This window comes from Sciurus carolinensis, chromosome 5 (assembly GCF_902686445.1).
Source record: "Sciurus carolinensis chromosome 5, mSciCar1.2, whole genome shotgun sequence".
In the NCBI taxonomy this organism is placed as follows: Eukaryota; Metazoa; Chordata; class Mammalia; order Rodentia; family Sciuridae; genus Sciurus; species Sciurus carolinensis.
Window position 1 is genome coordinate 66,300,128 of NC_062217.1, and position 22,995 is coordinate 66,323,122.

General features: G+C 33.8%; 1 long non-coding RNA gene across 1 annotated transcript in view; it reads left to right on the forward strand.

Moving 5' to 3' along the window:
• Positions 1-1,450: 1,450 nt before the first annotated feature.
• Positions 1,451-22,995, forward strand: part of LOC124984510 (uncharacterized) — a 33,173-nt gene continuing 11,628 nt past the window's right edge. The window contains exons 1-2 of the long non-coding RNA XR_007108692.1: positions 1,451-1,599; positions 13,483-13,626. This is a non-coding gene — a long non-coding RNA (uncharacterized LOC124984510). The remainder of the gene's footprint in view (positions 1,600-13,482; positions 13,627-22,995) is intronic.

Here is a 22,995-nt window from a genome sequence, read left to right on the forward strand (position 1 = left end):
CTGTATATAATAATCTATTTAAAATGATTTATTAGTTGCTTGAAATCTAAACACTCTCTTTAATACCTTCAAAGAAACCAACAATAAATATGATTTTATTATAATTTTAAATGGAATTTGAATTTCCCTTGTTCTTTCTGACTTATAGAAACCATGTTGTTCCATAGGATGTGGTCAGGTGAACTGGAATAGAAGGCAGATGTTCCAGTCTATACACTAGTTCTAGTAATGAATGCCCATTTACATAATAAAAATGGTACAATTGGACTTCATGGACCTGGCAGACTTATCTACTAATAAGTTGTATGATCTTCAGTCAAGGCTCATGAGCATCTGAGTCTTTCAGTTTTTTATCTGTACAAAAAAAGTTTGGCTCTGCTAAGAAAAAATACTTAAAACTTGGAAATAAGGCAAAATTTTGGGCAGTGTGTCTTTTTAATGTCATAGTGGGGTAGGGCAGTGTTTAAAAAGTTCTGACTATTAACCATTAAACTGATTGGACCTCAGGAATAGAAATGAGGAATATTTAAAAAAAATATATATATATGTAAATCTCAACAAAATTGGAAAATCTAACTCTGATTTGATGTATCTACCTCTTAGTGATCTAATTCTTGCCATTTATTCTAACTTAAAGCCTAAAACATTTTCAATTATCTAGTGATAATTAAATATAAATAGTTTAATAGGCCTCCACAGTATTTTTTCTCCCTAAGAAACATGAATGTATTCTGGAAAAAAAAGAAACACATACTTTAATAAAATTTAAGAAAAACCACTAAGGGCATTTGTTTTTCATAAACAATATACACAGCTGTAGCAATGTTGGCACAGACAAGTGCCAGAGAACTATGCATTTACTACTACAAACTGTTCTGTTCACCCTTTATCCAGTAACAGCTGGTAAAATGGTATTTAAGAACAGTTTGATTTAATCTAATGAGAAACTATGTTGCAATGCACGATACTGCCTGCAGAAAATAATTGGACAAACATTGATTTTTATGTTGCTATAATAGTTACATTTTCAATAAATAGGGATTTTTATGCATACTTATTTGGCAGCATTCTTTTCTACATGAAAGCTCGTGATTGGTTAACACACACATACCCACATGCACAGACACATACGCGTACACAGCAGAGATAAATTAACATCTAGAGTACACAAACATAATACAAAATTTTAGTGTTATTGTTGCCAGGAAAAATGCTATTTGGAATTCTGTTTTAGATTTTATTGCTATTTTTGAAACCAGAATTATCCAGAGGAGATACCAGTTTGGGAGGAGTTCTGTTAACAAAAACCTAGTAACCATAACAGCAGCAAACACTGAGCAGAGTCAGTGGGGCCAGATAACAAAGTAGGACATGCCACAAAAAAGATACTTCCTCATTCTGCCTACATTCCACCCTAGAAACCTCTAGATAATATTCAGATTCGAGAGAATCCAGGTGAGCGGCTATGCATGAGATCCAGGAACCAATGCATTTTCTCCTATGAAATGTGAGGGAGAAATTTTCTAACAGCATTATACAGGGTCCCAGGCAACAGACAATGGACAACTGAGCTGCACCTTGAAATATGAATGAATGTGGGTAAGTTAAAAAAAAATTAAGACAGTCTAAGTGAAGTCAGAATGTATGTGATGTTAGAGGTAATAAAGTGATCAATTGTTTTAGGGTAGATAGGCTACATAGGGAGGAGAGGAATTTTACTTGGGAGGAATGATTATAAAATGCAGGTACAAAAGTTTTCATATATATGATGGGTAAGAGGTATCAGTAAAATTTTGGTTTTTTTTTTCATTTTTAAAGTGGAGTGATGTGAAGAAAGGAGTATCAATAGGAGATTAATCAAGCAATAATCTAAAAGATGGTTTGAGAAATGATGTGAAGACTGAATGGTCAAGCTGATCATTTTAAAAGACACTGCAGAAATCCATATTGTAAATAACAGTGATTTAGTTTTTTGCTAATATAGAAAACAAACAAGAAAAAATGGAGTTCTGCTTCCAGGCTCGGTATTAAAAAAGACTAAGCTTCTCACTATAGAAAATCTTTAAAAAACAAAACAAAACCCCGCCAAAAAACAAAAAACAAAAACAAAAAACCTCTAATAACATGAAAATCATTAGATAGAAAAGAATTTAAAAACTCATGTTTTTATATGATAGACAACAGGTAATATAAGACTATGACATTTAAGGCATATGAAATAAAGGAGGTAAATCGATAATTAACCTGGATTTCTGACTTGACAATGTTTTTTATTATGACGTAAAATAGTGGATTTCATACTAAGCTGAGGAGACAGATAAAAACTACTGACATTTGCAATGTAAAGGACCAGAGAAAAGAGTGAGAGAGAAAATGACTGTTGCTCAGACTCAATAATATCTAGAGCTCACAGAACTAACCCAGCAGAATGCAGAGTCCAAAGTCCCTGTGGTACTACCAGGCCAGTTCAGAGACCCAGAAGGATCATGCCTTAGCAGTAGGACAAAACTAGACCAGAATAAAGACTGTGCTGCTAAAAATAAAGCTTTGTAAACACCTTCAAATATTTCAAGCTGATGTTAATGTAACTGGCACAAAAGGACAAATATTTTTTTTTAAAGAAGACAACATAATCTAACAAAATTCACAGCATATAGCATACAGTAAAAAACAACTTAAAAAGAAAAGAAGTAAAAAAAGTAGAGAGTAATCAGGAGAAAAATCCATTCAATAAAAACACCCATTAATAGCAGTGTTAGAATAGTTGGACAAGGACTTGAAAGGTGATATCATAAATATACTGAAGATTTAGAGTAGAACATGACAATAATGCGTAAAGAAATTGAAAAATGTTAAAAATAAACTAAATGAAATTTCTAGAGTTAAGACTATAAACTTAAAATGAAACAAAATTAACCTCAATTAGATGCTTCAAGAAAAATCAGTGAACTTAAAAACCTAATATAAATTATTCAAACTGAGGTATACAAGAAGAAAATAAATAAAAATAAGAATGACAGAGAATCAGCAGTTCATCAGTGATCTTGGGTAAAATATCAAGAATGCTGACATAGGTAACTGGAGCCAAGAAGTATAGACAAGGTATATTTGAAAAATTAATGTATAATTTTTTTCAGATTTTTAATCCCAAGGAAGTTAAAAATCAAACAACAAAAAGAAACAAAAATAACCCAATACCAGGTCACACCATAACACATGATATGGAGGTAAAAAAGCACATCATGTAAAGAAGCACATACACACAAGAATTATCTCAGAATCTTGAAAGTATGTGACACAGAAAATGATGGAGCCCCATCTTTAAAGTGCTTGAAAGAAGGATTAGGAATGGAAAACTCCCTGGAAAAATAGAATGCTACCACTAGAAAAAAAATTCCTTTAAAAACCAAGATGAATAATTCATCCAATCATGGGAGGACCTTATGCCAACCCAGACTGAGGTACACTCCACAGGACACATGGTTGTTAGTCTTTAATACCCTCAAGATCATGAAAAACAAGGACAGACCAAGAAACTATCTTAGACCAGCGAAGACTAAGGAGACATGGCCACTAAATCCAATGTGGTAACCTAGACTAGATTCTGAAACAAAAAGAGAGTTGAAAAATCAGTGAAATCCAATAAAAGAGTTTGGTTATTGTTAATATACAGTAGAAGTTTCTTATTTTTGACAAGTGTACTGTGGAAACATAATGTTAGTAGTGGAGGAAACTGGATAAAAACTACCCAGGAACTCTCTGTGGACTATCTTCCTTTTGGTGAATCTCAAACTCTTCCAAAATAAACATGTTTTGAAATAAATTATGGTAAAATGAAGATTTTTTGTTCTGTGCAAATAAAAACTGAGAAAATTTATTGCCAGCAAATCATACTGCATCCCATTGCCACCCCCGCCCCTGTAGTTAAAAAGTTCTTGAAGAAGATGATACTAGAAACAAACTTGTGTGTGCATAGGAATGAAGAGCACCTGGTGGTAAATATGTGAATAAATATAATTTTTTTTTTAGTTTCTTTATAAGAATATTTCTAAAAGGAAAATAAGAAGATTGAATTTGGGAAATTATCACATATGTAATGCTTGTGTGTATGTACATAAAATATCTAGAAACAATAACACAGGGAATGAAAGAGAGAAAATGCAAGAATAAGATAGACTATAATAAGTTGAAGAAGCATGGTGTAATCCCTAAACCCCTAGAGCAAGCACAAACATACACACACACACACACACACACACACACACAAACCCCAACAACAGAATGAGTTAAGAATAAGCCAAATGAAGATAAAATGTAGTATTAAAAATTAACTCAAAAAGAGGCAGATAAAATTAATAAGAGGAAGAAAAAAAGAGGTAAGATGTAGAGAAATTAAACACAAAATGCATTAATAGAACTTCAAAGACAATATTTAAATGCATTAATAGAACTTCAAAGACAATATTTACCCAGAGAATCAGGGTCATAAGTTTTTATAAAGACTCGTCTATAAATATAAGCTTTATCATATTAGACCCAAACTAGAAAAAAACAAACAAATAAACCAATGTAAAACAGCAACAGGTAAATGGACGAGCCCTTTGTGGTTTATCCATATACTGGAATACTGCCTATCAATAAAAAAAATTCTGACATAGGCAACCACATGGGTAAATCTAAAATACATTATGCTTACTAAAAGAAACCAGTACCAAAAATAGCACGGCAAATTCACATATTTTCTCTGAAAAGGTATAAAATGTACCTACTACCCTGTCACTTTTCAAATGCCATAAAGTTCTTTCTGTGTTTTGGAAAATTTTAGCACAAACATCTCTACCTATGCAATGTACAAAGGAAATAGAAAAACAATTGTATCTTGGAACTCTGAAAAAATGTCAATGTAACTCCTGAATTATCAAAGAAAATTACAATTGAATGTCATTTTTGCTGATCTTTTCATTTTCTGAGTTGATAATTCATGCATGGTTCACAATGAAACATTTTGCCAATCACAGTATTCAGGGGAAATCCCTCACACAATTCTGAAATAAGCAAAAAATTGCATATGCCAACAGTAAAATAGTCATGGTGTGTAACAAAATAATGACAAATGCCATTTTTATGCATGTACAGTCTCAATTTCTAATTCCCACCACAAAACCACAAGGTCAGTATTATTATCCCCATTTTAGAAAGGAAAAGCAGAAAGTGAGAAAAGTTACAAACTGAGAAAAATGTACATTATTTGTCAATAATCTTGTGAACAGTAAGTACTGGAATCAGGATTAAATCTTGATTGCCTTTTCTCACTGAGTCTGAAAGATTAAGGTTGACCTTTTCTAGCAACTTTTATCAGAAGCCTCTGGCCGAGTTAATCAATCTCATCTGTATCCCCCAAATATTTTGGGCACAGTTTTATTAGTTAACTTTTACTATTCATATTGCCTAAGTCTTTTTAATAGACCCAGATCCTGAAAGGTAGGTATTAGTTCTCAGTCATTCATTATATTCTCAGCAGGCAACAGTGTCTGGTACATATTTAGTGGACAATAAATGGCATTTTAAGTAATGAATTACTGAAAGATATATAAAAGTGAACACTGAAGAATTAAGATGCAGATTTATTTACAGTATACAAAATGAAATTAGAGAATATTAAAAACTATTAGGAAAAACTATATATTATACTAACCATCATAGGTCTTGAAACATAGTTGCAGTCAATAAATATTTGCTGAATTAGTATACAAAACATATTCTTTAATATTGAAGCAAACATAGCTCCATAACTCTGTAACTTTTGCTTGAGGGTTCCTGGTACCCAATAAAAACAAAAACAAAAATGATTTTTTATATGTAGCTGAAGAAAAATGACAAATAAACAGAGTGTTATTCCTATGGGGGGAAAAATACACACAGTACAGTAATTTCAAAATCATGGCATTTAGGAAGTTAATATCTTCATATTGGAATAGACTCTGAAGTAACTGTTACATTTCTATGAAATATTTAAAATAAGAAGGTCACTTAGAGACAACCTCTTTCATTTTATTCCTAAGCAATGACTTAATTCAGAGAATTAAATTGTGTATATGATAATGCATTCATTTGAGTTCTGATTCCAGCTATGACTGAGTAACTGCTATTACACCAGCCCTCTGAGTAACTGCTATTACACCAGCCCTCTATCAGTGAACAAATAGAAAAATTGAAAAAGATATGAGTATCCAAGTTCAGCTCACAAACATTAAAGGACTTTGGTTCTTGACAGAAGAAAAATGACAAGGTGCATCCCATCGCCCTCTAGTTCTGACGAGGGACAATTTTTTCAACTCTAGGAAGAGAGCTTCTCTCTGGGCAAAGATGGTAGGCCTGTTGCACTCAGGTGGTAGAGATCAGATAATGGGCAGAGGAAGCAGCAGGGATCTTCTGGAAAGAGCATTTGTGAAAAGGGAGCTGTGCAGAGAAGCAGAAAAATCCATTTGGGAGTCTGAGTGTCCTGCAAGTACATGTCTGAAGGCTATGCTATTGGGAAGCAGGGAAAACTTCCAGAGGTTTACTAGATAACTGCTTCCATGAAGGTTAGAATGGAATGAAGAGACCAAGGGTAGGTAGAGCAATGCGGAGACTCGAAATGATCCAGAGACAGAACTTAGCAGAGGGAATGACTTTAATGCATGATTATCAATATGTTTAAAATATTAAAGGGAAAATAATCTCCACGAATAAATTGTCATGGAATCTCAGGAGAGAAATAGAAATTAGTCTTTAAAATGGGAATTGCAGGCTGAAAAATGAAATAACACAAAATTCTCTGGACAAAATAATACAGTGCAGATAGCAGAAAAAGGAATCTCTGAATTTAGATCAATAGAAATAGTCCAATCTGAAGAAAACTGATGAAAAAAACTAAAGCTAAAAGCAAAATGAACAAACAAACAAAAACAAATACAGCATTAGTGACCAATATTAACATTTGAGTACTTAAATTCCAAAAAGAATGTAAGATTGCACCAGAGAAATATTTCAAGAAATAATGACTGATAACTTCACAAATATGGTAAAAATATCTGATATATAGATCTCAAGTTCAGTAAGCTCTTATAAATATGAAAAGATCCACAAGTAGGCATCCCATACTCAAATTGTTAAAAATCAAAAAACAAAGATAAACTATGGGAATCAGTTACAATAGAAAAACAGAGCATCTACTTGTTTTTCTGAGACAAAAGGGAAGACAGAAAACAATAAAACTGCATCTTCTAAGAGCTGAAAATAAATTAACATAATCTTATTAATCCAAAATTATTTAAAAGTAAATATTGTATCTTCTTCAAAAACTTGGGAAACGTAAAAACATTTTCAGAAAAACAGAAGTTAAAGAAAACTGTTGATAATAACCCTCAGCTGTAAGAAAAGTTAGAAGATCCTTTGAGCTAACTAAAGATTCAGAGGAAAGAATTAAAAGCATCAGAAAGAGAGCACAGATATCCATTTTATCAATCTTGCCAACACTGCCATGGTGAAGTAAATACATTGTACAAGATTAATTTTGACATGGAGGGTCTAGAAATAATGGACAATATGTTAACTTTTGTCTGATTTACCTAAATACATTCAATTGTCTTAATGATTGTCATACTAACAACCTTCTCCTATGGGTTTGCCATTTTGCATGGTATTTTTTTCTCTATTTTTTCTTTTTAACCTTTGTTTTTTCACCTTCCCATTATGTACTTTGGGATTGTATAAACCAATTTAACCAATACAACTATTGGATAAACTTTTCCCTACAGGACATGCACTGAAGTTTTTTTTCTAACATTAGCTGTTCTAAATTTTAAAATTCTATATTTCAAGGAGAAATTTTCTGGATATTTTGACCTTCTGTTGTGGGAGGGATAAAGGATTCTAGCCTTCTGAATCAAACAAATAATTTTTAGAATGCAGTGATATAATAACACCAACTACAATGGCTAAGATTATAGGCTAGCAATAGTAAGTACTAGCCAGGATGCAAAATAACAGGGATTCTTATACAATGCTGGTAGGGATGCAAAATGCTATAATTATTTGGAAAATAGTTTTATGCTTTTTTCAGAGAATCAAACAGGCATAGGTATAAGGAAAAATGAACATTATCTGGATTGTCTGGGTTAGAAAGTGAAAATTTGCATAGTCTTTCCTTAAAAATAAGTAATTTATGTCAGGTGGGAGATTTTTTTTAAAAATTTAACTTTAGCATAAAACATGGTCCAATTTCAATCACTTCTGCTCTTTAAAGTAGCAATGTAAAGTAAAGAGCCCGGATGTGAAGAGAATAAAAAGATTGAAAACCCTCTTCAATGCCTCTAGAATTGCTCTCGAGGCAAACTTGACTTGTTGATAAATGTCTGCACACAAAGTGGTCATAGAACCAAGTCAGTTAAGAGAATCTAATTCTGATCTGTGGATTTGTAACTATTAATGTATTAGGCTAGCGTGGAGAACATCCACCTATGAGGGCAGTTTTGCACAGGTGATAGAACCTGATATGGGCAAGGGCTTCTGCTGGGGAGGACTACCTGGCATAGGAGTCTCAACAGAAGTTTTATGAGCAGGACATCCATGTGGAGGGTGACAGCCTTCTGTGGCCACTCCAATTTGCTGGCTAAATTGGTGATAGTTCTTAAAAGGTTTCCTTTCAATAAACTGAGAAGAGTCTTTGAAATTGCAGAACCATAGTTAGAATTTTAATATTCTTTAACACTATGAATATAGTATAAACTGCAAATTTATTTTAGATGCTGCTCCTAATAAGTTATACACTGTTTAAAATTCAGTAACACATTGTTTAGAATTTAGATCCCATTTCTAGAAACCCCTTTACCCTCTAACACTTGCCACCCCCACTCTCACCAAACAAACAAACAAACTATTTGCAAATGGTAAAAAAAACAAACAGTATTTACTGTGAATTATTTCACTCTGATTAAAAAGAGCACTAACTTTACAGTCAAACTTATAGCATGATATGCTGATATTTGGGAGTCTTAAAGTCTATGATTTTGTCTCGATCACACTTTTATGCTTCCTATACACCCTGACTCTACTTCAAATTTAAGTAGGGTATTCAATATTGCACCAGAAAACAAGATGACAATTCTGGTTTTGTTTTATGTTTACAAAAAGATGACAATTCTGAATTTTTGTTTTTCTTTTTGTTTTAAGTTTATGTTTATAGTTTTAATTGTGAAGTGGGTATCAGTGCTCCTGGGAAAGTTAATAAGCATGAACATCAGTTTTTCAAATTATAACAGCTAAGCCTTGGGTGTTTCAAAAAACCAAATTCTCAAAGGTCTCAGGAAATAAAGATCATGTTCCAAATACCAAATTTGAGAGAATGAAGAATTATGTAAAATGAGTTCGTTTTAGGATAAAATTGCTTTGGGATGGTTGAAGGTGGGGAGTGGTAAAGAGAGTGTCAGGAAAAAGCAGCCATGGTGAAGATTCTTTCTTACACCAGTTTTCTTATACCACTCTCACTGAAGTTCCTGCCCCATTTTTCCTACGGACAACCAAGACGTGGATAAGTCTCCCAGTTCCACATCATAGCCTGCTGGATTAAAGTAAAGATGACTGACTTCAACTATTCAAAAGAGACTTCTGTTGAGAATGAAGTCCAAGTCATGGGTGCAGGAGCAGACTTGGGACTTTGAGCACTGATTCAGCCAGACTCTTGGGATGCATTCAGGAAAGTCCTGGGGTCGTTACTACTAACATCTGGAGAGCAGGTAGCCAACATCATAGGCAATATCTCTCAAAAATTTGGGAGACACCTACTAGAAATTAAACTCCCCCAAAATGGCTAAAGAAGATTCTTAAAGGAACATGGAAATGTTCATTGTGAAGGCTAGTATAACTGTCCCTTCAACTAGGAGTACTTGTTCTGAGTAGCCATCTTCAAGCAAATAGGTTCTTCTGTGTTGTACCAATAATAAATGAGTTGACATTAAAGGAACTTTCATGATTTGCTGATATCATAACTCTGTTACTCCAGCTGCAAATACTTGGGATGGCTAAGCATATGGGACAAAATGTGACAAATATTCACGGCAAGGCCTCAGAAAACATGGGGAGCAGAAGAGATTTTTCCAAGGCACAACTAAATGTACTTCTGATGATAAAAGATGCCAAAGCACACAGGGTCTGGACTGTGTGCCTAGAAGCCAGTGTGACAGACAATGTGGTACATAAAATTCTAAAATGAACTCCCAAGATTTCTAACCCTAAATCCTCAGGACTTTAAATATGATGAGACATCATGACCATATTATATTTCAGATATATATAAAGTTAATAGTAAATTTTCTTTGAGTTAATGAAAAAGAGCATTATCCAAGTGAGTCTAATCTAATCACGAAGGCTTTAAACATGAAAAAATTTTCTTTGACTAGTAGCAGAGTGCATCAGAGAGATCCAAAACACACACAATGGGCCTTGGCTGACTTGAAAATGGTGGGGCTCCCACACGCAAGGCCTGGGGAGTGACCTTGGGCATTGAGAGTGCACTCAATCTACAATCAGCAAGGACACAGTAACTCCATTCTCCTGATTGTCTGGTTATAGATTGTGCCAATAACCCAAATAAGTTTGGAAGTAGAATCTTTTCTGGGAATCTGTGAGCACAGTCTAACTGGTATCTTGATTTTGGCTTCTAAGACCCTAAAAAGAGAAACCAGTTGCAGACCTCTGATCTATACAATTATGATACAATAAATAAGTTGACGCCTTCCAGCGGAGTCAATTTGGTGAGGGAGACAAACGAGTAGCGAGACTCTTGAATTCGAAATGGTTTATTGATGATTCAGAAACCCGGGAACACCGGCCCTTGAGGAGAGCCAGCTTATATCCCCTCCAGGAGGCGAAGGGTAGGGCCAACGCTAGTTAAGTGAAGATCAGGCGAGGAGCTAGCTGTCCAATCATGGTAAAGGTCAAAACGAGTAGGCAGGAGCACTTGGGAACACATGTGCACGCATTGTGTGCATGGACTTAATTGAATACGGCCAATGATAAAACACCTGGGTGTGCTTATGTTAACCAACTTCCTCACCACCGATGTGATCAAAACAACTTCTGGCTGGCTGCCAGGCGCCATCTTGGCATAGTCCGTATGGCATAGCCCCCAACAATAAGTGTTTAAAACAATCAAGTTTACAATAATTTCTAACAGAAATAGAAAATGAATACAGAAAGCTTTGTATTCGCTGGTGTAGAAGGATGATGACTGGATCTGCATATGTCCTTGGCACCGTGATGCAAACGTGAAGGATAGTGAGGATCAAGTAGGTCACAAAGTCACAAATGACATGAAATAACAGAAGAATAAACTCTAGACTTTTGAGTTTAATTTGATTGAATTGATATTTCCATCACAAAGCGGTATGGGGCTTGAAACAGACATTGAATTGTATTCATAAAAAAAAAAAATGAAAAGATTTCTCTCGCAGTTAATGCAAAGGGTTCTCTTCATATTATACTAGTTTTTAGACTTAAGTACTTCATATTTCATATGGGAATAATAATAGTCATCTTGCAGGGTTGGTATGAGGACTAGAAAGTATGAATGTAAAGGGCTTAGGGTAATACCTAGCCAGAACATAATGGTAGACTAATATTATTATTAGGTAAATATAGGTATATATAGGTAAATATAATAGGTAAACAAAATATAAATAATATCATATAAAAGTAAACTTTAATACTCTTTTCTGTTGGTTATACATGAATTATCTTACATTTTTATTTTTGGTTCTTTCACTTCAGTATATGAGGAAAGAAAAACAGGCATCAATCCGCTTATAGAGACTTTTCATGATTATCTCACTTATGATAGAAAAGAAGTTGAACTTGCAATGAGTATATTTAAATTTAAATATCAACTTTTACATATAGCTCAAAATGTATGATAATTCATACTGTTCAGTACAACTTGATAATAAACACATTTTTGTTCCCAAGTAAATCATGTCAATGAACTTGAACAGTGTTGCTGCTTGACTCAGCACTTGCCAATAGGGAGATAGATATCTTGGAGAGAAGAGGTAGCAGTGGTTTAACTCTGTCCCTGAAATCACACTTGGTCCAGTCATTGGATTTGAGAAGAAGCAGAGGAAGTGGTGTTTCAGGATTTGGTGTCGATTGTGACCCCATAGCAAGCTAGCCCACAAATAACTGTGCTACCGGGGAGCAGGAAAGTATGAAAGAGATCTTAAGGGAGCTGTAAAAAAGCCAGAATTCACACCTAAGGCATGCGAGATCGTCTACATGTCACTTAACCCCTTGTTTTAACATCAGTTAAAATAAAGGGAATATGTTATTATGTCCAAAGTCCTCAGGTTTAGCAATCTACCATGCAATTTTAAAGGTTAATTTGGTTTTCTGCAGCACATTTTTGTCAAGGTAGGATTGATCTCACCATTTTCAAATTTCAAAATTAATGTCTTCAGGTTCATTTCAAGGTTCCAATCAAGCAAGTAAAAGACCCAGAGGATACAGCATTGAACAGAACCCTGCTCCCTGAAGAATAGTTTTAAGCAGGTTGCTTCCATTTTTTCTTTACTTTCACTGAAAGAATTAGAGTTTATCCAATGGTGCAGCTCTTTTCAGTGTTTTCAACAAAAGGCTTGAATAACATAGATACTTAATAAGGTGCTGAATTGCCAGATATGGATATTATTGAGAGGCTTCTTTTAAGATTTAAACTTCAAAATTACTTATGTTTCTTGGGCACAAGGATTCAATCTAGTTCATGGATAGCATGATTCTCTTGTTTCTCTTTTATCCTCATAAGTATGTAAGTAAGGAGTACTTTTATCTTAGAAAGCCTGAAAACATAATGAATAGAGATTATTTGCTTATTTGCATCATTAGGTCCATTTCTGTACTGCTGTGAATCAGTGAACAACTATGCCATCCACTTCCAAAGAATAGGTTATCCAGTGTTGGCCGTCAGTTGCCACAAAGCAAAGCCTATTAGTGTTTTTTTTAAATTTTTTCCCTCAGTTAGTAGCATTGAGCTTAATTCTATAATTATTCCATATAAGAAACTCACAGTGAAGTCAATGGGTGTCTTAGAATAAATCTGATTACAAGATTTGGTCCATTGAGTAAATGAATGAAATTTGGCTTTTATTAATTTGGAATTTCTCAATTAGGATCTCAACTTCCCAAGCAATTTATAGATATGTTTCTAATGGTGCTTATCTGTACCCAAAATGACAAGAAGAGATTTTTTTTCTCCTCCTATGGAATGTATCTTGCTTCCTGAGATATTAAAAAAAAAGTTTTCTGAAATGTTAATTGGAACTAAATTCTTAGACAAGAAAAAGGAATAAAATGACATTATTTCTTCCATTTCACATTAGTAAAATATAAAACATTATACACCTGCAAAAATTGTTCTCTGTTTCTGATAAAGCTTGTGATTATATTTTTCAGGTTTGGTTTGAAAAGCTAAGACATCTGTTTATCCAGTGCATACAGAATAACTCTCATGTCTCCTCATCTCTGAAGATTTCAAAGGCTTTCATTCTGGTTTAAATCCTTTGAAGAAGCAGTAATCAAAGACAAAAATTATCAGAGGTACATTTTTGTTTCCCAAACAATGAAAATAACAACACTCGCCCTCCTTGGATTTCAGGCACTAGCATAAAACTTCAAAATTGGAGATTTGCCATTTAAATAAAAAAGTGATATGGATAAATAGCTGCCAAAGAAAGCAAACTAAAAGTGCATATTCTCTACTTCATTTTATTGCATAAATTTAAATTCAATATGTGAATAATTTAAAAAATACTATGATGCACAACATCAAACAGCATATACTAGCATGGTGTGACAGACTACATCTGGCTAGTGTGTGGGTTCAGAAAAAGTATTAGTTTGAGCACTAAGTTTTTTACTTTACTGCATTTTGCAAATTGAATTGATTAAAATACAGCAGTAAGAACCCAAGGATGACAATAATGCAAACTGCACCCCACACAGATAAAGCAAAAACACTCAGAATAATTCGTGCTTAGAGGACTGAAGTAACTGAAGTATTAGCAGTCGGTCTTTCCAGGCTTTTATTAGCTTCAGAACATATCATTTGACCTTCAACACACGTAAATTCACGTATTAAAGAGCAGCATTATAATTCATTATATCATCCTCTTTTCAAAGACAATGATATAAAAGTAATATCTATTGCCTTTTTGACCCTGTTTAGTTAAGAATAAAGATTTTGAGCTCTGACCTCCTTCTGCATTAGGAAAATTGAAAGCAGGTCTTCAGGATATATGGCTGAGCTGAGTTCCATTGGGGGTGGAAGTGGTAGCCATCTTGCATCCAAGAGAAGACAAAGGGATTTTACTTTTCCTTCTCAGAGCCTAATAAAAACAGTTAAAGAACAACAAGATCCCTTCCCAATATTTCCCTTCTTCAACAAAGAGAACAGAGTTTCACTGCATATTTGAGAGGTTAAAAATGATCTTTAGTTTGGGAATAAGTTTTAGTAATGGAAACTGAAAATAGAGATTTTTTCAAACTCCAGGTAAAAATGTGACCTCGAAAGAAGAGGAAGTCATGCAGATTCCCCATCAATCAGGGGAGGTAGATGAACCTAGGTCAGAGTTAGGTCTCCCGAAGTTATGTATGAATGATTCTGAGTCTTGTCTCTAAACATCTGGACAGAAAAGGACAGAGATAGATGATATATATATATATATATATAGATATAGATATAGATATAGATATATATATATATATCTATATATATATTGATAGAGGCTTTCTTAAGGCTCACATGATTGTGGAGGCAGACAAGTCAAAAATCTTCAGGGTAGGCAGGTAGGCTGAAGACCCCATGAGGACCCAATGAATACACTCTAGAGGGAGAACTCCTTCCTGGTGGAGGTTAGTCCTTTTTCTCTTAAGGACTTTGACTGATTGAATCATGGAATGTAATTTGCTTTATTCTAAGTCTGCTGATTTAAATGTTAATCTTATATAAAAAATTTCACAAATATATCTAGAATGGTGTGTGACTATATATTTGGGTACCATACCTTCCCTAGTTGACCCATAAAACTATCACAGATACCTCAGGAAGAACTGTTTTGGTAAATTGAGAAGAATATATTAAGTATTAAATATAAATCCTCAGTGTAAGTGTTCATTTTAAGATACTTACTTTCTAAATATAAATTGGAACCAAGAAATTTAGACTACCTGTGTTAAAAATTGTAGGGCAATGGTTCCCAAACCTGTTTGTGCATTAGAATCACCTGAAGATCTCTAAAAAATTCCAATACCCAGGTCACACCCCAAACCAGTGAAATCTCTGGGGCATGTACTGTGTGAAACTGTGCAGTGTGCACACAAGTTTGAGAAGTTCTGATATAGGATCTTCACATTGCACTTCACAGAGTGCTTTCAATAAACTATATTAAAATCACAATAGAAGGGGTTATGTTCATAAATGTTCTGGAGAAAGTCAATCAAATTTTCATATAAATCAGAGAATATTACTCAATTAGAAATGTTGATTTAAAAATGACTTAAGAACTTGGTACATATGAAATAGCTGTATTTTGTTCAAAGATTATTTTGATATTCTAATCTTTCTGATAAAATGCATTAGAAAATAAATCTTCAAACTAATTTGAAAGGTTTTATTTCAGGCTTAAAACAGTTTTCTGAGATTTTCATAATACCAAGTAAAAAATGTTCGTCAAAATACTAACATGTACTCTTTTATTAATTTTTTTAAACTCTTAATTTTGCAGTCAGGTGACATGCATATCTTAGAATACAGTTTTGAAACTTAATATAAGCGTGATTCATTGTACTGAACTGAAGCTGTTTCCTTTCTCAAAAGATAAACTTGCTCAGCAAGCAAATGGTGTTTAAAATCTTCTGTACCATCTCCCTCTCTAGTTTTATCCAGCAATTGCCCTGCAAGGTATTACATACTCTTCTGCTATTGCCCAGTCTTGAACTGACACTTAGGGCAAGTTTACTTTTATTTAAGCATTTACATTTCCCCCCTTTTAAAAGTGCTGTCATAGTTTGAATTTTAAATGTCTCCAACAGCTACATTTTAAAGGCTTGATCACTAGACTGCAGTGCTATAGGTAGGTGGTAGAAGGTTTAAGAGGCGGGGCCTATTGAAAGGAAGTTAGGTGACTGTGGACATGCCCTTCAAAGGGATATAGGGACTCTGACTCCTTACTCTCTCTCTTTGCTTCCTGGCCACCATGAGCTGAACAAAATCCTTTGTCCAGTGCTTGTTGCCATGTTATGTTTCCTTGCCACAGGCCCAGAAGCAATGGAGCTCATTGACCATGATCTGAAACTGAGTCAAAATAAATCTTTTCCCCCTTTAAGTTGTGTAATTGATGTATTTTACGATAGCCATGGAACGCTAACACAAGCATCAAACCCCAAGAATAGGCCTTTCTTTTCAAAAGTAAGCAAATTCAGATAGAAGTCAAGATAAAGAGAAACTGAACCTAGGCAACTCTAAATTAGTAGTTTTTATTTGGCCACCTTTATTGTGAACCAAGTAGTATCACACATGCGGGGGTCTCTTTCCAGGCTTCCAATTCTGTTCCATTTGGTTTATTTTTTCATGTCCTGGCCACAATGCTACACCTATTCATGGCTTTGTAGTGTGTCAATGTGATTAAAATAAATTGTTTCCAAGGACTTCTTCTTTGGGCCTCATTAGACATTTTGGGTTAGGAATTAATGAGGGAACCAAAGTACCAGCCATATTATTTCTTAGGCTTGGAAGGTTGGGGACCACAAGGTACCCTGGTAGTTCTGGTTCACCTTGGTGTGGGGCAGCAACCAGGGATGCGCTTGATCCAACTTCCCCTGTATCCATTTCAGCCTTTTCTAGGTCATGGGTGAATTTAGGACCATAAAAAAAGATACAAGCTTCTTCTGCAGGACTTCCTTTTTTTTTTTTTTTTTAGCTTGAAGTAGTGTGAATGGACACAGGATTCTGCTGGTTTGGGGTTTCCAGGTTGTGCTTGTGGTTTCAGCTTTGCCTACCTCTACCTCACTTTTCATCCCTCTTCTCTTCTTCCAACTGTCCAGAAGAGTTCTGATACTTGCACACCTTATCTTGATACTTGCAGATCTCAGGCTCCAGCATCAGATGCAAACACAATGGCCTTGCCCTGACTGCTCCTAAATGAAGTCCCACAATCACATAAGGTGAAGTCTGTGACCAAACACTCACACACACATATTCCATATATTTTAATAACTTATGCTTCTGATTCTTTGACTAAATTCTTACATAGTATTTATTCAGTATAACTTGTTCTCCAACTTGTACTTTAAAAATGTTTCAGGTCTTCTTGGTCCTTCAAAATTTTATAAGCAGAATATCAATTTTCACACATATATACACTCACTCTTGCACACACATCTGTTAGAATTTTGATTAAGATTACATAAATCTATGTATCAATGTAGAGAGAATTGAGATCTTTCTATATTGAGTTTTCTAGATGATTGTTTCTCAAACAATAAGATCTGCATACAATTCACAAGGAGATCTTATTAAAACACAGTTTTTGTTTCAGTACGTGGGATAAATCCCAAGATTCAGAATTTGTAATAGGTTCCAGTTATGCTGAGACTGCTGTGCATAGACCATGCTTTGGGTAGGAAGGATCTAGCCAGGGACTGTCTCTCCATTTAATTTCTCTAGTATTTATAGTTTCCTGTATAAAGGTCTTAAACATTTTTGGTTCTTAGGTGTTTGAAAGTTTATAAATTATGTCTGTATTTTAAATTTTATATTCCATTTGTTGTTGATTTATAGCAATTCAATTGATTTTAATATGACTTTTTCTTCCTAAACTCAATTATTAATTCCAATAATTTATCTCTATATTCTTTTGGATTTCCTACAAATACAATCATCATATAAAAATAATGACAATTTTATCTCTTTCTATATCATCTACATTTTATTTCTTTTTCTAACTTGACTTCTCTAATAAAAAATCTCTAGGATGATGTTGAATAGGGGCAGTGAGAGCAGACATTTTCTCCAATAAAACAATTTTGAGTGGAAATCCTACTATATTTGATTATTAAATGTGGTAGGTCTAGGGTTTATTTGTTTGTTTTGGTTTGTTTGATTTATGCTGCTGAGGATCAAACCCAAGATCTCATGCTTATCAGATAAACACTGTCACTGAAGAAACTAAAGAAGATCCAGGGGAAGTTGTAACAATTGCGTTCCTGGGTAATGTCCCACACCAACATGAGTCAAACCACAAAGGTACCTGGTGATCCTGCCTTGACCTTCTAAACATAAGAAATGTTATGGCTGCTGCTTCAGTTCTATCATTCATTTATTAACCAAAATGTGTAGTGAGGCCAACCTTAACCTGAAATTCTCAGGAAAAGGAGTCCTGGGAAGCAGTCTAACTTAACCAACTTGACACATTACAAAGTCATCACTAGGTTTGGCTGTGGGCTACAATTCCAGCCCTGTTCTAGGATTTTTATAGGTGAATGTTAGGTTTTTATTGCTGGCACCAAAGACCTGAAAAGAACAACTTAAAGGAAAAGTTTATTTTGACTCATGGTTCTAGAAGTTCGTTCATTCCATGGTTAGCTGACTTCATAGGTCTGGGTCTGAGGTGAGGTGGAACATCATGGTGGAAATGTGAGGTGGAGAAAAGCTGCTCACTTCATAACTACCAGGGAACAGAGAGTGTTTAAGTGCAAGGAACTTAAAATATAATATAATCGCCAAGGGCATGCTCCCAGTGACCTACTTCCCCCAGGAACCACCCATTAATCCATTCCAATTATTAATTTATCAAAAGGATTAATCACTAATTAGGTGACAACTCTCATAATCTAATCATTTCATCTCTGAACATTCCTACATTATCTCACACATGAGCTCTGGGGTACACCTCATATACAAACCATAATGGTAACTTCTATCAAATTAAGGAAATTTTCTTTAATACTTACTCTCTTAGAAATTTTTAACATGAATTGTTTAGTTTTTTCTAATGTATTTCTTCATTTATGGAGAAGCTGTAATAATTATCTCCTCTACTTTGTCAATGTAATAAAATTAATTGATCTATTTTCAAATGTTAAATTTCATTCCAGGAATAAACACAAGTTAATCATGATATGTTGTCCTTTCTATATATTTCTGAATTTTTTTATTGTTTATTTGTATGCTATTGAGATTTTCCCTTATTGCTACTGTTTCAGATTTGTGATCAAGATTATACTATTCTCACTTAAAGCTGAGGAATACCTACTCTACAATCTTCTTTTCTAACCTATAGAAAATATTAATATGATTAACACCATTTATTAAACAAATATCCTCTAGTATTTAACATACCCTATCTGTACCCAGAATTTTCTTGAGGAAAGGTGTTTATATGTAGATTTCATATTTCATAGCTCTGATACGTTTTTGCAGCATTTGTTATGTTGTGTTTTTAATGCTTTTGGTGCTAGAGATTGAACCTGGGGATTCATGTATACTGGGCCTATGCTCTACCATTGACCCTAAGTAAATTTTTTTCTAAGAATGTACATATTTGACAAAATTTTCTATTTTCTTGATATAAATTGATCATTTTATTTTACTATATTTCTGTTACCTTTATAGTCTTTTATGCATTCCCAATATACATATTTAAACTGTTCCTCTAAACTTTAGCTACATCAAGATGAGATCTGTTGTTTTCATTCTCTAATTTGTAGTATGATTATAATTTGTAGAGTTACTTCTTTACTGAGTTAACAGACTTTGTTACATAAATATGAGATATTTTAGTTACTATTTGTTAAAATGATTTCATACATAAAGATCAAATCTATTTTGTTCAGAGAACAAATTGTATATTTACTGAAATATGCTTTATTGTGACATTAAGGTCACTTTTTGAAAAAGTTCCACGTGCCTTTAAAGAATGTATTATCTGCAGATACAGATGCCAGATTCTACAGATATTCCATTAGGTCAGATATGCTAATTTCCTGGTTCAAATTGTCTATATTTTTATTGATATGTGCCTTCTTATTAAATCAGTTAATGAGATAATTTTATTTAAGAATCTCTCATAATTTTTGATTTGTTAATTTTTCATTGCATTCGACTAAATTTGGTTCATTTGATCTTGACAAATTTGCCCCAAATTTCCATCTTTTACCATGCACAATTTCAACTCAAAATTTATTAAAAAAATAAAAAAACAAAAAAAACCAAGGAATTAGGCTAGAAACTTAGGCTCAATGCTCCAATATATTGGCACAGGCATGATATCCTTAACAAAACTCCTAAAATACAGTAAATAAAACCAAGAAGCACTATGTGAGTAGGCCTCAAATTTAAAATCTTCTGCGCAGCAAAGGAAATAAGAACACAAAGAAAGGGTCTGAAGAATGGGAGAAGATTTTTGCCAGCTGCTCCTCTGATAGGGGATTAATATCCAGAATATATAAAGAACTCAAAAAAACCTAACAGTAAAAAACAAATAACCCAATTAATAGTCAAAAGAACTAAATAGATACTTATCAAAAGAAGAAATAAAAATGGACAACAAATACATGAAAAAAAGTTCACCATCTCTAGCAATCAGGCAATGCAAATCAAAACTCATTGAGCTTTCTTTTCACTCTAGTCATGACAGTCATTGAGAATATAAATTATAAATGCTGATGAAGACATGGTGGGAAAAGGCACACTCTGTATATTGTGGTGTGACTGAAGGTTGGTACTACTACTCTGGAAAGAAGTATGGATATTTCTCACAAAACTTGGAATGGAACTGCCACATGACCCAGTTATCCCACTTCTTAGTATTTATCCAAAATAACTAAAATTAGCATATTGGAGTGATACAGGCACATCAATGTTTATAGCAGTATAATTCACAATAGCCAAGTTAGGGAACCATCCCAAATACCCATCAACAGATGAATTCAATAAAGAAATATGGTAGGGCTGGGGAGATAGCTCAGTCGGTAGAGTGCTTGCCTTGCATGCACAAGGCCCTGGGTTCGATCCCCAGCACCGCAAAAAAAAAAAAAAAAAAAAAAAAAAAAAAAAAAAAAAAAAAAAAAAAAAAAAGAAATATAGTATATACACACAATAAGAGAAAAATTTGTGGCATTTTCTGGTAAATGAGTAGAGGTGAAGAACATCATGTTAAGTGAAATAAGCCAGACTCAGAAAGTCAAGGGCTAGATGTTTTCTCTCATGTGTGAAAGCTAGACCAAAATAAGGGGGAAAAATGGGCAGGGGAAAGTCCATGAAAATATATCAGTGGAGAAGAAAAGAATTGAGGGGAAGTGAGGAGAGAACTGGTGAAGAGAGGAAGAATAGAATGAAATTTACCCTGGAATCCGCTGGGTACATATGTGAATATGATGTAATGAACTTCACTTTTATGTGTATCTATAAAGTACTAATTTAAGATTATAGATAAATAGAAGGAAGACCAGTATAGTAGAGGAAGGGGACCAGGAGGATGGAGGAAAACAGAGAAAGGGGAAGTCCTGGGGACCGTAGTAGAACAAATTATATTCCATGCTTGAGTGATTAAGTCAAAATGAACCTCAATATTATGTATGGTTGTAATGAGCAAACAATTTTTTTAAATTTGGATCTATGTTACTAGATTCACACACACAAAACACAGAAATATATGTCTTCCTAGTGATGAACATTTTGCCATTAATGAAGTTCCTTGCTCTCATCAATTTTTTGAAAATCTGCTTTGTCTGATATAAATGGAGCTACTCAATTTGAATTCTGCATCACCTATTTTTTCCATATTTTTTTCCAAACACTTTTTGTTCTTTTATGTCATATTTGTTTCTGTATGTAGCACATAGATAGGTTTCATTTTGGATCCTCTAAACTTTAATTGGAAGATTTAGATATTGTATATTTACTGCTATTACTGATATAATTCAGTTTAAATAATCATACTCAGCAATTTGTATTTTCCATCTAAAGGTATTTCTCTTATTTTGGAATAATTTTATCTTATTATTCCACTAACCATCTACTATCCATTTGCTTGGAAGTTATATATTCTTTTATACTTTCTTAGAAATTAATTAAAGAATGCAGATTGTGGATTGTAAGTCCTAAAATTATTTGTAATTTTCTTCTGTTCTTATATGATTCAAGAACTTCAGAACACATTCATCCATCTCCTAACTTATATACTGTTATCATTATACATTACATTTTTATATGTTTTAAAACCTATAAACATTTTTATTATCAAAATATATCTACCAAAGTATTTATACTTTTATTCTCTGTAAAATCTATACAATTTAAGTGTATCCTCTTTAAAATATATAATGTATATACTTATATCCCCTTTTAATGCTGTAACATGGATAGAAATAGAGGACATTATATAAATAAAATACGTCAAGCAATAAAGATAAATATCACATATTTTATATGTGGAAGCTAAAGACTTTGTCTCATAGTGTGTGAGAGCAGAAAAGGGTGACTGTAGCTTGGGAATGAATGGGAAAGAGGGAAACAGAATGGTTGGTGGTTACGGGGCTGCAGTGGGTTAGGGGAAATACAGTCTAATGTTCTTTAGTCCAGTCGGATAACCATTTTGACAACAGTTAATTGTATATTTCAACTATAATTGTTGCATAGCTTGTAGAAAGGATATTTAATGTTCCCAATACAAACAAATGATAAATGTTTTAAGGCGATGGATGCTAGACAAGCATCCATGGTACCACTCTACCACTGAGCCACATCCTCAGCCCAAATTATCTTTTTTTCTATTGTTATTGTTTTGGCAATGTGTCAGGGGCGGGCTCTGAGGGCCCCAGAGCTGCACCGTGGCCTGATCTCTAAGATGGCACCTGGCAGCTTGCCAGACATAGCTGCACTCATATACAAGTTTTAGGAAGTAACTC